Source organism: Chinchilla lanigera, unplaced genomic scaffold (assembly GCF_000276665.1).
Source record: "Chinchilla lanigera isolate Chin_1 unplaced genomic scaffold, ChiLan1.0 scaffold00093, whole genome shotgun sequence".
In the NCBI taxonomy this organism is placed as follows: domain Eukaryota; kingdom Metazoa; phylum Chordata; class Mammalia; order Rodentia; family Chinchillidae; genus Chinchilla; species Chinchilla lanigera.
The window spans coordinates 1,700,398-1,712,770 of record NW_004955494.1 but is presented as its reverse complement, the minus strand read 5'-3'; the positions used below and the strand labels follow the sequence as shown (position 1 = coordinate 1,712,770).

The following is a 12,373-nucleotide window of genomic DNA, read 5'->3' as shown; positions in this document are numbered from 1 at the left end:
AAAAAAAAAAAAAACAAAAAAAAAAAAAAGAAAGATTATATAAAAAAATGACCTAAAACTCCCCACATTTGCTGTAAACATGAATCTATGTATCAAAGAAGCTCTACAAACTCAAGCTGAATAATCTTAGATCTATGCCAAAACACGTAATGCATTAAAGGTAGAGGGAGAGCCTTGAAAGCATTAAGAGAAAACACCTTGTCATACAGAGATCTTTCTAAAATCAATGGCCAACTTTTCACAAAAATTATGTAGGCCAGGAAGCATCAAAGTGGCATACCAAAAATGCTGAAAGAAAACTATCAACCAAGAATTCTGTATCCAGCAAATGTGTCCTCAAAAATGAGAGGAATTAAAACATTCTAAGATAAACAAAAGAGAATTGGTTACCAGTAGATCTACTTTAAATGAAGTGTTACAAGAAGTCTTTTAGTTGAAGTGAAAAGACACTAGATAGAAAGTTGAAGCCATATGAATATATAAAGATATGCAGTGAAGATAACTACATAGGCAAATATAAAATCGTTTTATTTTTCACCATTCCATGCTTTATTTCCTGCGTAATAAAGAAGCCAGATGAATAAAAATGTAAATCTTTTTTATTAATTACATGATATACAGTGATAACATTTGTGACAAGACAAAAGAAGATGGTGCTATATAAACTAGAGTTTTGCATATTATTGAAGTTAATTTACTATCATTTTAAACTGCATTGTTTTAAAGGGGTGGATTTGTATAGGTCAATGATATGAAGAGGAGGAGGAAGAGGAGCAGAAAAAGGAGGAAGAAGAGTCAAATTGTTCATTATAAAAAAACAAGTAAACAAAACCAATAGTGGAAGAAGTAAGGAGAAAACAGTATAAGATAAACAAAAAAAAAGCAAAATGCTTATTAGTAATTACTTTAAATGTAAATGGATTAAACTCTACCAAATAATCTCAATACAGTTAAAAAGAATGATATCATATCAAGTTTATTTTCCAACCATAATGAAAGAGAGTGAAAATATATAACTGAAGTTAACTTGGAAAAAATCATAAATATATGGAAATTGTACAACACTGTCAAACACTTAATGAATTAATGCAGAAATTAGAAAATAATTAGAAATAAATGAAAAAATTCAACATACTAAAATTTATGAAATGTAGTAAAGGCAGTGTTCAGAAAATAATTTATAGCTGTGAATACTTGAATTAAAAAAGTAGGATGATCTCAAGTGAATAACCTAACTTTACACAGTATGGTACTAGCAAAAAGAACAAACTAAACCTAAAGCAGAAGGAATAAAATAATAGAAGTTGGAACAGACACAAATGAAATAGACAATACAAAATAAATAGAACCAGTGAAACCACAGTCTTTGGAAACAGCAACAAAACTGATAAAATTTTAGGTACTCCGAAAAAAGATAAAAAGAGGGAAAACTCAATATCTATCATCAGAAATGAAAGCAAGGATATTATAATTGATGGAAAAATAAAAAAACATAGTATAATACTCTCAACAGTTGTATGCCAGAACTTCTGGGAAGATAGCAGAGTGGTGAATAGCAGAGAAACAGCCCTTCCAAGATTTGTGGTCACCTGCCAGAATATAGCAATGTGAAGAAGAGAAGAAGGTGGAAAAGTGGGTCCCCAGGACCTGGCAGGAATCTGAAGTGAGAACTGAAGCCCATAGGGAGAGCAAAGAGAGGGACCTCAATGCAGTAGAAGGGGGCAAGCAGTGCTTTCTCCCTGAGCCCTGACTCACTGCATGGGAGGGGGTCTTGAACCTGCAGATGCACAGTGACTACTGGTGACCCCAGAGGCCTCCATGGAGAAATATGCCAATGGAACAGAGCAGTGGATGCAGTGGGCTGCAGTGGCTGGTGAGTTATTCAGGTTCAGACGTCCTCCAAGAGAGGGCGATTGGTCAGTAGTCATCTTGGACCGAGGCCAACAGAGCTTGGAACTCAGAGACGCTGCAGGCTGGCTTCATCTAGCAGCTCACAGTATTAGGGTGAGGTGGAACCAAGTTCAAATTTTCAGGAGGTTATGGAACTGACATCAAGCCAGCAGGGAGCCAAGTTAAAGTGCCAGGAGGCACATGGAGTGTTACAGGCTGAACAAATTGGGTTCCAGCCTCACAGCCAAAAACCAGCCTGAAGTTCAGTGGAAATACAGGTGCAGGCTTATTGGGATTATCCACTACCCCACTGTAAATCTACAGTTGGATTGCTTCAATCAGTCAACACAGATCTGGGCTCTGTCTGTACACTGTTTACCAGTGACAGCAGAGATCTGCATGTGAGCATCTCTGTTGATACACAAAATGTGTTTATCAAATGAAATAAATGAGACACAAAAGGTTGACTACCTCATGATTTCTCTTATATGATAAACCCAAAGTATAAATAATTTAAAGAGCAAACTAAAAGAATGTTGATAGGAAACAGGGAGATAGAATTTGTGAATATGGGAAAGGGACTTGAGGGATGGGTAAGTGTCTTATTTAGATGGGTGAGTGTTTATTTAGCTCACAGTTTGTAGATGTTTCAGTCCATAGTCAGCTGGCTCCCACCAGGGTGGCTAGGCAGACAGTCTTGGCAGAGGAGAAAGTTTATGGCAAGTAGATGATGGCAAAAGGAAGAAAGCAATGGGGCTGGGGATTTAGCTCAGTGGCACAGTGCTTGCCTGGCAAGCGCGAGGTTGTGAGTTCAATTCCTGGTACCAGAAAAAACAAAACAAAACAAAACAAAACAAAACAAACAAAAACAAAACAAAACAAAAAACAAAAGTAAGCAAGCAAGCAAGCAAGGGCTAGTCACATCTCTTTCCTTTCTATCTTATCCAGGGTACTTAGGGCAGGTAGTACTCACACTCTTTATCCTAGTGCCCTTGATCCTAGTATTGCACCATGAATCAATCCCAGTATCACATACTGGAGTTCCAGTGACCTCTGGAAAAGCCCCACCTATGACTATATGAGGCTTTGTGGGGACATTTAGACACGAACCATAACAGGAAGATTGGAGGGAGAGAAGAGAAAAGGGAAGGAAAAAAGGTCAAGATGCAATATGTATATGACCCATAAGCCAGGGTGAATATATTCATTATGTATCAAAAATATATGCTAATAAAAAATTTATGAAAGAAAAAATGTATTTAATAAAACCCAACTCCTTTTCATGATAAAAATACTCAGAAAACTAGAAATATAGGGGAACTTTGTCAATACAATAAAAAGATATACATGAAAAACTGACAGCTAACATCATACTCAGTGATGAAACACTGAAAGCTTTCTTTTTTAATATCAGGAATAAGATAGAGCTGAGCACTTCCAACCCTTGAAATCTATTTGAAGGAAACCATAACTGCACAGCTCTTGGAATTCTACAGGCCTGCAGAATTAACACCACATAGACTCTGCCAGCGTTTATAACTTGTGCCCTGTGGATCACAGGTCAAGCTGCACTTGGGCTCCTTTGAGTCACAGGGAGAGCAGCCGAGAAAGACTGCAGTAGAATGTCGGGACCTGACTCTAGGCAGCACAATGTACCCAGAATGTGAAGAGTACTTTGGGCTGTCCCCTGAATCCACCCTGCTGTCCTCGAGCTCTCAGAGATTTCACCGGGTATGGTGACGCACACCTGTAATCCCAGCACTCGGGAGGCTGAGGCAGGCGGATTGTTGCAAGTTCAAGACCAGCCTGGGCTACAAAGTGAGCTCAGGGCCAGCCTGAACTGCATAGTGAGACCCAGTCTCAAAAAAACCAAACCAAACCGAACAAAAAAGATTTCTTAAATGCTTTCAGGCCTTTTATCTTTTTTTCTGTTGTTGTTTGTTTGTTTGTTTGTTTTGTTTTTTTCTGGTACCGGGAATCGAACTCATGACCTTGCACTTGCCAGGCGGGCCAGGCTTTTTATCTTGTTGTTTAATGATCTCTTCTAGCCATGCTAATCTCCTTAGCAAAAAGCCACTTAATTTCCTCTCCTAAAAGTTCTTTCATTCTCTACCATGTGGCTGACTAAGAATTTTCCAAGTCTTTCTGCAGTGTTTCTCTTTTAATTATAAATTGTGTCTTTAAGTCATTTCTTTACTCTTTTGGTTCATTGTAAGTAATTAAAAATAGCCACATAGCATCCTGAATGCTTTGCTGCTAAGAAACTTCTTTTGTCAGATATCCTAGTTTATCACCCTTAGTTTCTGAATTTCATAAAGTCCTAGGACATGGACACAATGCAGCCAAATCTTCTACAACTTTATAAATTTTCTCTACCTTCCCATACCTTGTTCCTTAGTTCCATTTGATACCTCATCAGAATGGCTTTTACTGTTTCCATTTCTGTCAACATTCTGGTTGTGACTACTTAGGTAGTCTCTGAGAAATTCCAGATTTTCTCTAGTCTTTTCTTTTTGTGAGCCCTCAGCAGAATCACCATGAATATTCCCCTCATGGCAATAAAGACTTAGCATCCATTTCAAAGCTGTTCCAGCATCTACTCATCCATTACCCAGTTTCAAAGCCACTTCCAAGTATTAGCATAATAACAACCTTTTTTTGGTTACAATAGTGTCTTTGTCTGTTTTCTGTTGCTATCACCAAACACCAAGTCTTGGTTATTTATTTGTTTATTTATTTATTTATTTACTGTCTTTTTGTGACAGGGTTTCACTATGCAGTTCAGGCTGACCTTGAACTCACTTGGAACTTGCAGCAATTCTCCTGCCTCAGCCTCCTGAGTGCTGAGATTACAGGCATGTGCCAAAGGTTAGGTAATTTATCAAAATAGAAATTTATTTGGCTCAAAGTTCTGGAGACTGGGAAATCCAAGAGCTAGTGTCTGCTTGAAGTTGGTGAGTGTCTTCTTGCTATATCATAATATGCAAGGGGCATCACATGATAAAGCAAGCATGCTGGGTTCAGGCCTCTTTTTTTTCTGAAGCTACTAACACTATCATGGGGGCTCCACCCTAATGACCTCATCTAATCTCAGTTACCTTCCAAAGGCTCCAGTTTCAAATACTATTAACATTTGATTTGGGGCGTTAAATAGTCAATGCATGAACTTTTGGAGGGACTCATTCAAACCATAGAACAAAACATACTCTTATCAAACAATCGTATTTTTCATTATATACCCAAATGAGTTGAAAATTCATGCTCACACAAAAACTTGCACATGAATATTTATAGTAGCTATATTCATGATTGTCAAAAATTGGTAGCAACCAAGATATTTGTTATGGGTCAAGTGTATCCTCAAAATTCATGTGTTGAAGACAATCCCCAGTAACTCAAACTGTGCACTTATGGGAATAGGGCTGTTGCAGTTATATTTGTTAAAATAAGGTCATATAAGTATGAGGGTACCCCACCCCCATACTACTGGTGTTCTTATAAAAAGAATTCTATGTGAAGACACATACAGGAAAAAAGCCCTTGTAAGTATTAAATTAAACAAGATAAGTAGTAGAGAAAATTGACATACATGTCTTTGAAAATGCTATTAAAATCCCAAAATCCCTAGCAAGAAAGACCAATGGAAAATTACTAATATCAGAAGTGGAAATACATATATATATGTATAATGTAGACAATAAATATTGAAAGTATAAAATCTGATTTTAAGAGCAACTTCCCCTGCAAACAGACAATGTAGATGGATTGTGAAATTCACTTGAAAAACATAATTTTTCAAAATGTACTCAAACTGGAGTAAAAATTCAGCATAGTCCCATAGCTATTAAAAGCCATTAAAGATATAATCTAAAACTTTTCCACAAGAAAAGCTTCTGGCCTAGATGTCTTTACTAATGAATTCTTTCAAGCCATTTAGGAGAAAATAATACATATTTTTTTATAAAATAAGAAAAGAGCCTTATTTCTCAGATCATTTTATGACAACCAAAATTATTTTTATGTCAAAATCCATTAAAGACCCTCTAAGGAAGGGAAACTGTTGGCCAATATCTCTCATTAACATAGAAGTCAACCTCAGTGACAGGAGTCACTGGTGAGGAGGTAATATGCTATTTTTGACAACCCTTAGGTTGTAACTACTTGTTAGATCCTTCTTGCGTATCTCTGTCTTCCTGAGAAACCACTTTGAAAATACCACCATGTATTACAGCAGCCATTGATATTTTCCTACTAATCTATCCATAACTCTGTAATGTTTGTATTGTTCCTATCCTATTTCGTAAATGGATGTATGTTTATTATTATGTGTTTCCTACAGCCATTGAGAATAGTTAATGATTATTCAATTGGTCACTCATGTATAGCTCTATTTATTTTCTTTAGAAGCCACTTTGAAGATACCAAAGTATAGTACAACAACTATTGATAATCTCCTGCCTCTTTTGTCTGTAACTCACTATTATTTTTCTATTTGTTTCCCTGAGAAATTATCTTGTAGATAACAATATATAAAACAATAACCCTTGATAATTTCCTACCACTTTGTCTGTAATTTGGTAAGCCCCCCTATTATTATGTTACCCTTCTTTTACTCTTTAAAATTAAAAAAAACAAAAAACATAGAAGCCAAATCTTGAATAAACAGACAAATGATCCAGCAATTAAAAATGTACCCCAGAATTCTCTCATAATCTTTCCCAGTCAATTTTATACCTGCACAGATACAATGATTGTTGAGTCTTTAAACTATAGATTTTTATCCATTCTTTAGTATAGTATGATAACATTACACAGTTTGTATTCTTTTTTTGGTGTCAAATCTTTTCGTTCAGTATAATATATGTGAGATCCATCCATTTATGCATATCCACAGTTTGTTACTCTTCGTTGCTAGATAGTATTTCCTATATAGCATTCTCTGTCTCTCTTTTTTGTTTTTTGGTACAAGGATTCAAACTCAGGACCTTGCACTTGCCAGGCAGGCGCTGTGCCATTGAACCATATCCCCATCCCTCAAATAGCGTTCTCTTGATAGATATTTTTGTCATTATTAACTGTATGAATGAAGGTACTATGAATACCATAACAGGTGTCTCTGTGAAGATCTGTTTTCATTCATTTCAGGCACCTACCGAAAAGTAGATTTTTCTGGACAATAAGGTAGAGATATTTTTAAGTTTACAAAAACCTTGCAGGCTTTTCCCAAAGAGTTTTATTGTATTACATGCCTTCCTTCTTCACTTTCTGCGTTGTCAATAGAAACTTAAAATACTTAAAAGTAGGATACAGAGCAGGAGGGTATAACCTGTGCTAATTTTATGACAAATGAAAGTTGTTTTTCAAACCATAAAAATAAATATTTTATTTGTAATTTTTCCATTTTATTTGGCATCCCAGCCATCCTTACTGTTCTTCATTATTTTCTGTCATTCCAGAATATTGGTTCTTTACTGTTTACCACTCAAATCAGGTAGCTCTGGGAACAATAGCATTTGAAGTATTACAAATAGCATTTGATGACTTAACAGGGAAATCTGTGGCTGAGCGTCCGCAATTGGAATATGTGAATGCTGGAGAGATTGGAATGGGCTGCGGCAAGAACAGACTGTGAAGGTGGTAGAAGCGAAGATGCTGTTTTTCACTTGTCACGGTTCACATAAGTACAGGCAGGAGACGGCTGACAGAAGGAATGCAAAGATCCTCTGGGAAGACAGGTTTCATAAAAACTTGGAGATACGGAGGAAACTTTCAACAGAAGGTCATTTGTTACCTATAGGCTTTTGGTATCTGTCTTGGAGACACCGGCTTTGAGCCCCTGTAGGGCTAACCTAAATCAGGGAGAGGCATACAGTGGGCCAGGGGGTTAGCACTTCTCAAAATGGGTTGTTAGGTGATAACTTGGTGTCTGAAAGGAAGGCAACGTGAGTGTTGAGGAGTTCCTAACACGGACATTTCAAGTTTGCTGATTAAACAACTTGCTTTTTTCTAATGCTTCATTAGCCTCAAGGGTGTGTGTGTGTGTGTGTGTGTGTGTGTGTGTGTGTGTGTGTGAAAGTTTTGTTCCCCTTTCCTTGCTATTACCCCGACTGTGTCTCTGAACTTATAAAAGTTATTCCTCAGTGAATAACTGTCCTTGGAGACAGATGAAAGGAGAGGAAGAAGGAAGCAGAGAGAATGAGAGACGGACACAGCTGGACTTCCCTCGGCACTAGTATGTCCGGGCTGTGTCCAATGCTTCTGTGTGTGGTCAGTGTTCCTCACTATGAACACAGACAGTAGAAGCTGCCCCGTCACCTGATCCTAAGCCTGTACTAGCCAGGCAAGTGGCAGCATAGGTTGTCCTCTGGAGAGCTGTCAAACTTCCCAGTGGAGTCCCCTCTTTTGGAGGATTTTCCTTGTGAAAAAGAGAGTAGGAGAGTATCATTGGGAGGGTTTGGCCTGACTGCCTTCTAGAGCAAGACCCTTGAAAGCTGAGACTGGACCAGCAGAGTCACACAGAAGAGGGGCTGTCCGTCAGATGGCCTCTCCACCATAGATGGCAGACTCATCTCTTCTCTCCCAGTGTGAGCTTGTGCTCTGCCCTTACCTGGGCTCTTTCCTGCTCCCTTCTCCATGTTCTTTGTCTTCTTCCCGTTTTGTAGGGGATCTCTTCGAAGAGAGACTGCGGGTTAACTGGGCAGTATTTTAGAGAGGAATGGCTGGAGAGAAAGCTAGCCAGGCTAGATAGTCTCTTCTTTCATCACTGTTTTTCTTCCTTTTGAATTTGTTCATTGATACATTAATTTAAAATGTTTACAGAGTGCATACTTTGTCAACTCTTTTCTTGGCATTGGTGATACAAGAAAGACAAAAGGAATGTACAAGAAAAAGCTAGAAGTATTTAGTTAAATGTGGGATTTTGATAAGAAGTTAATAAATGTGTGAAATAATAATATGGTTTGAAATATTGTTGAGAGCTAATGTTAAGTATAGCCTGATAAAGGTTGGACAGTGAGGGTGTGCTGAGTTGTTCTAGAGAGGATGAGGGGAAAGGGTGCAAGAAGACATATTTGTGCAAAAACCTGAATGAGGAAAGGAGCCCATGCATTCTAGTGAGTCAGTTTGACTCATTTTGGTGTTTTCTGACAATTTTTTCAAATGAGTAGTCACAGAAGGGCTGATATGGAATTTTCCAGCTACTATATGGGCCTGAGACCTTGGCAGGTTGGATACAAAGACAGACTGCCTGATTGAGGTTGTGTCCTTGTTGAAACTAGAGATTTGAGACTGAGACCATGAAGGACAGATGGCAGTTAGATATTAAAGCTTCAGCTTATTCTCTCCGTTTGGACTCCTCCCCTCCTGTGTTGTCTCAGAGAACTACAGGTCACTAAGTGGGAGCTGCCAGGTTCTTACTGCTGGAGAAGAGATATCCACTGAAACGAGATGTGGGAGGTGGTTTCATCATAAAAATTAAGTGGAAAAGTAAGTAATCCATTTCAGGGAGCAAAACTCCATGAGTCAAGGAAAAACTTACCATTTGATCTCAAAGTAGCTCATGTCTTATTATAATGTACCAGACAGACACCATTTTCCAGAAATACCTCCCAAGTAGTCACTATAGCTTAGATGAAAACTTTCAAATGAGCATTATGCATATGGAGTATATGATTAGAGGATACAAAGAAAAGAAGTAAGCAGGTCAATGTGAGATTAGGCAGGAATACTTTCTTACAATTGTTGAAGTGCAGCAGGGCTTTGCAAGACAGGGACAAAATAGGCAGTTTTATTTTCATTTAAGAAGAAAGAGGGTGAACTAAATGAGCAGGTTGTGGTCAGGGAAGAAGTTAAGGTGGCTAATGAGGGCAGAGTTAGAGGCAGGATGTACACTGCCTTGAGAAGCCGGTGTACCCACTGGGGTAGGTAGGTGGATTTCTTGTTTATAGTGTGGTATTGGTGACTAGCACTGATCTTGAATAAATATTTATCTATATATTGAGACCTCAAGCTGGTCCTAGTTTGTATATTTATATGCATATGTATATGTATATGTAAAATTTAAAAAGTCAATGTTATATAAAAAATAGCTCTGTGTTGTGGAGATGTTTCTTCAACTTGGAAATGTCTTCATCTTTTTGAGGTGATAAACAGTGTTTTCATTCTCTTTTTCTCTAGATCACACAAGGAATAAGGGCTAAGAACTAAGTGTTGGGGAATAACTTTATTGTTTGTACCTACTGAATTTTATATCCTTGGTTTCCCTGGCTCTGAAGAACTACATAATATCCTTTTTGCTATCTTCTGCTTCTTCTATATAGTGACATTAATGGGAAACACAGTAATCATTGTTATTGTTTGGATTGGTACATGTGTATGGTCCACCATGTATTTCTTTCTTGGGCACCTCTCGGTCACAGAGATCCTGATCACAACCATAGTTGTCCCTGTGATGCTCTGGGAGCTTCTGATCCCTGGAATGCAGACAATATCTCTGACTAGATGTGTTGTGCAACTCTTCCTGCATTTGGCTCTGGGGACCACAACGTTTGGAGTTATTGGAGCAATGGCTGTGGACCATTACGTGGCTATCTGCAACCCTCTAAGGTACACCATCATCATGAACACCCATGCCTGCAACTCTGTAGTAATCGTGTCATGGATACTGGGGTTCTTTTATCAAATTTGGCCAATTTATGCCATCTTTCAGCTTACCTACTGCAAATCAAATGCAATAAACAATTTTTTTCTGTGATTAAGGGCAATTGCTCAGACTATCCTGTGATAATACTGGTTTCCTAGAATTCATCTTCTTCTTAATGGCTTTTTTTGTTCTTTTTTGGTTCCTTGATTCCTATAGTTGTCTTTTAAGCTCACATTATTTCTACCATCCTGAAGATCCCTTCAGCTTCTGGCCGGAGGAAAGCCTTCTCCATCTGTACCTCCCACTTCCCCTGTGTTGTGATTGGCTTTGGCAGTTACTTGTTCCTGTAGGTTAAGCCTAAGTAAACAAATGCAGATGGCTCAGTACAACAGGGTAGTTTCCCTGATCATTTCAATAGTGTCTCCTTGCCTCAACCCTTTCATCTTCACCCTCTTGAATGAGAAAGTTACAGAAGCTGTTAGGGATGGAGTGAAATGTTGCTGCTAATTATTCAGGAACTAGACTTTCCCGGAGGCATTTGACATGGCAAAACAGGGTGTGTTCTACAATAATGTGAGAAGGACTTACTCATCTTTGAGCAGCATCATAAGCATTACAAATAATATATTCAACAAAAGATTTTTAAGCTGTTATCACATTTTAATAGGGTTTGTTATCACTTGAAATTCACCTTATTATTTTTAAGGTACACACACACATATATATATTCTCAAGTTATGGCATACTTTACAATAAAACTTTTAGAAGTTAAATTTAAAATTAATATGTGATATTTAGATTTCTGAACAGCAAAGATAAGGAAAAGTGTTCTCTGACTGCAGAATTGGAAGATCACAGGCTCCTGCATCATCCTTCTGCAAGTTCTGTGCCTTGTATGTGCAGAGTGTGTAAAAGCTTCTTAATCCTCCTCTCACTCAAGCATATTCTCTTGATTTCTATTACAAAGCCCTTCTCCCTTAGCATTTATCTATGTATTTGCTCTGGAGGAGTTTAGAAAGTGAAGTCACCCTGTAATTCTAGACCCTTTTACACATTCAGGGCTGGGTATTTTTTCACATCAACACATCTCTAATTTATGATGTTTCTCAGAGTGTTGGGTGAAGAGCTAGTTAAGGAAGAATTCTCACACTTGATCACCCAGATCATGCTGCCACCACAATGGAGGAGGGTGGTGGAGCTGTGTTCTGGAAGCTAGAATGAGAAGGAGGAGCTGGGCTTGCCATTTCCTGGGCTGAGTGGAGCAGGACAGAGGGCAGAGGGAGAGGCAGCACTGGGTGCCTTGCTCTTTCAGTGTGCATATCACTTCCTTTCAGTGTGCATATCACTTCCTCCATTCCCTTTCTCCTTAATTTGCTCATCCCCTCTTGCCCACTTTCCTTCTTGATTCTTCTTTGTGTTCCTCCTTCAGTGACTCCGGGTCTAGAGTAGGTTCCTAGGTGCTACTCACAAACCCTTTGGTTTCCATTCTGTTCTCCAACTATCCACACTGTGGCTCTTGTGCCTCGGTTCCAGCATTAGCTGACCTCCCCACTCCACTGATTGGCTTTGTCCTGTTCAGACTTCATGTTTCCATTTCGCACATCGTGAGCACAGTTTCATCCAGTACAATATTTTTGTAACAACCAAAAATATTGGTATAGAATGGGATATCAATAGGTGACTGGTTGAAAAATATTGATAATACCATGGAATTTAATCCAGCTGATTAGAAATGATCTCCATGGTATACTGTTAAATGAGAAAAACAAAGTGCACCAAATTTAATATTGAAGTGCCTTAACCCTAACCCTAACCCTAACCCTAACCCTAACCCTAGCCCTA

The 12,373-nt window shown here is 38.3% G+C and overlaps 1 pseudogene; it reads left to right on the top strand.

The window, feature by feature from the left end:
• The first annotated feature begins 2,459 nt into the window (after positions 1–2,459).
• Positions 2,460–11,053, top strand: LOC102005391 (annotated as a pseudogene).
• The last annotated feature ends 1,320 nt before the right edge of the window (positions 11,054–12,373 follow it).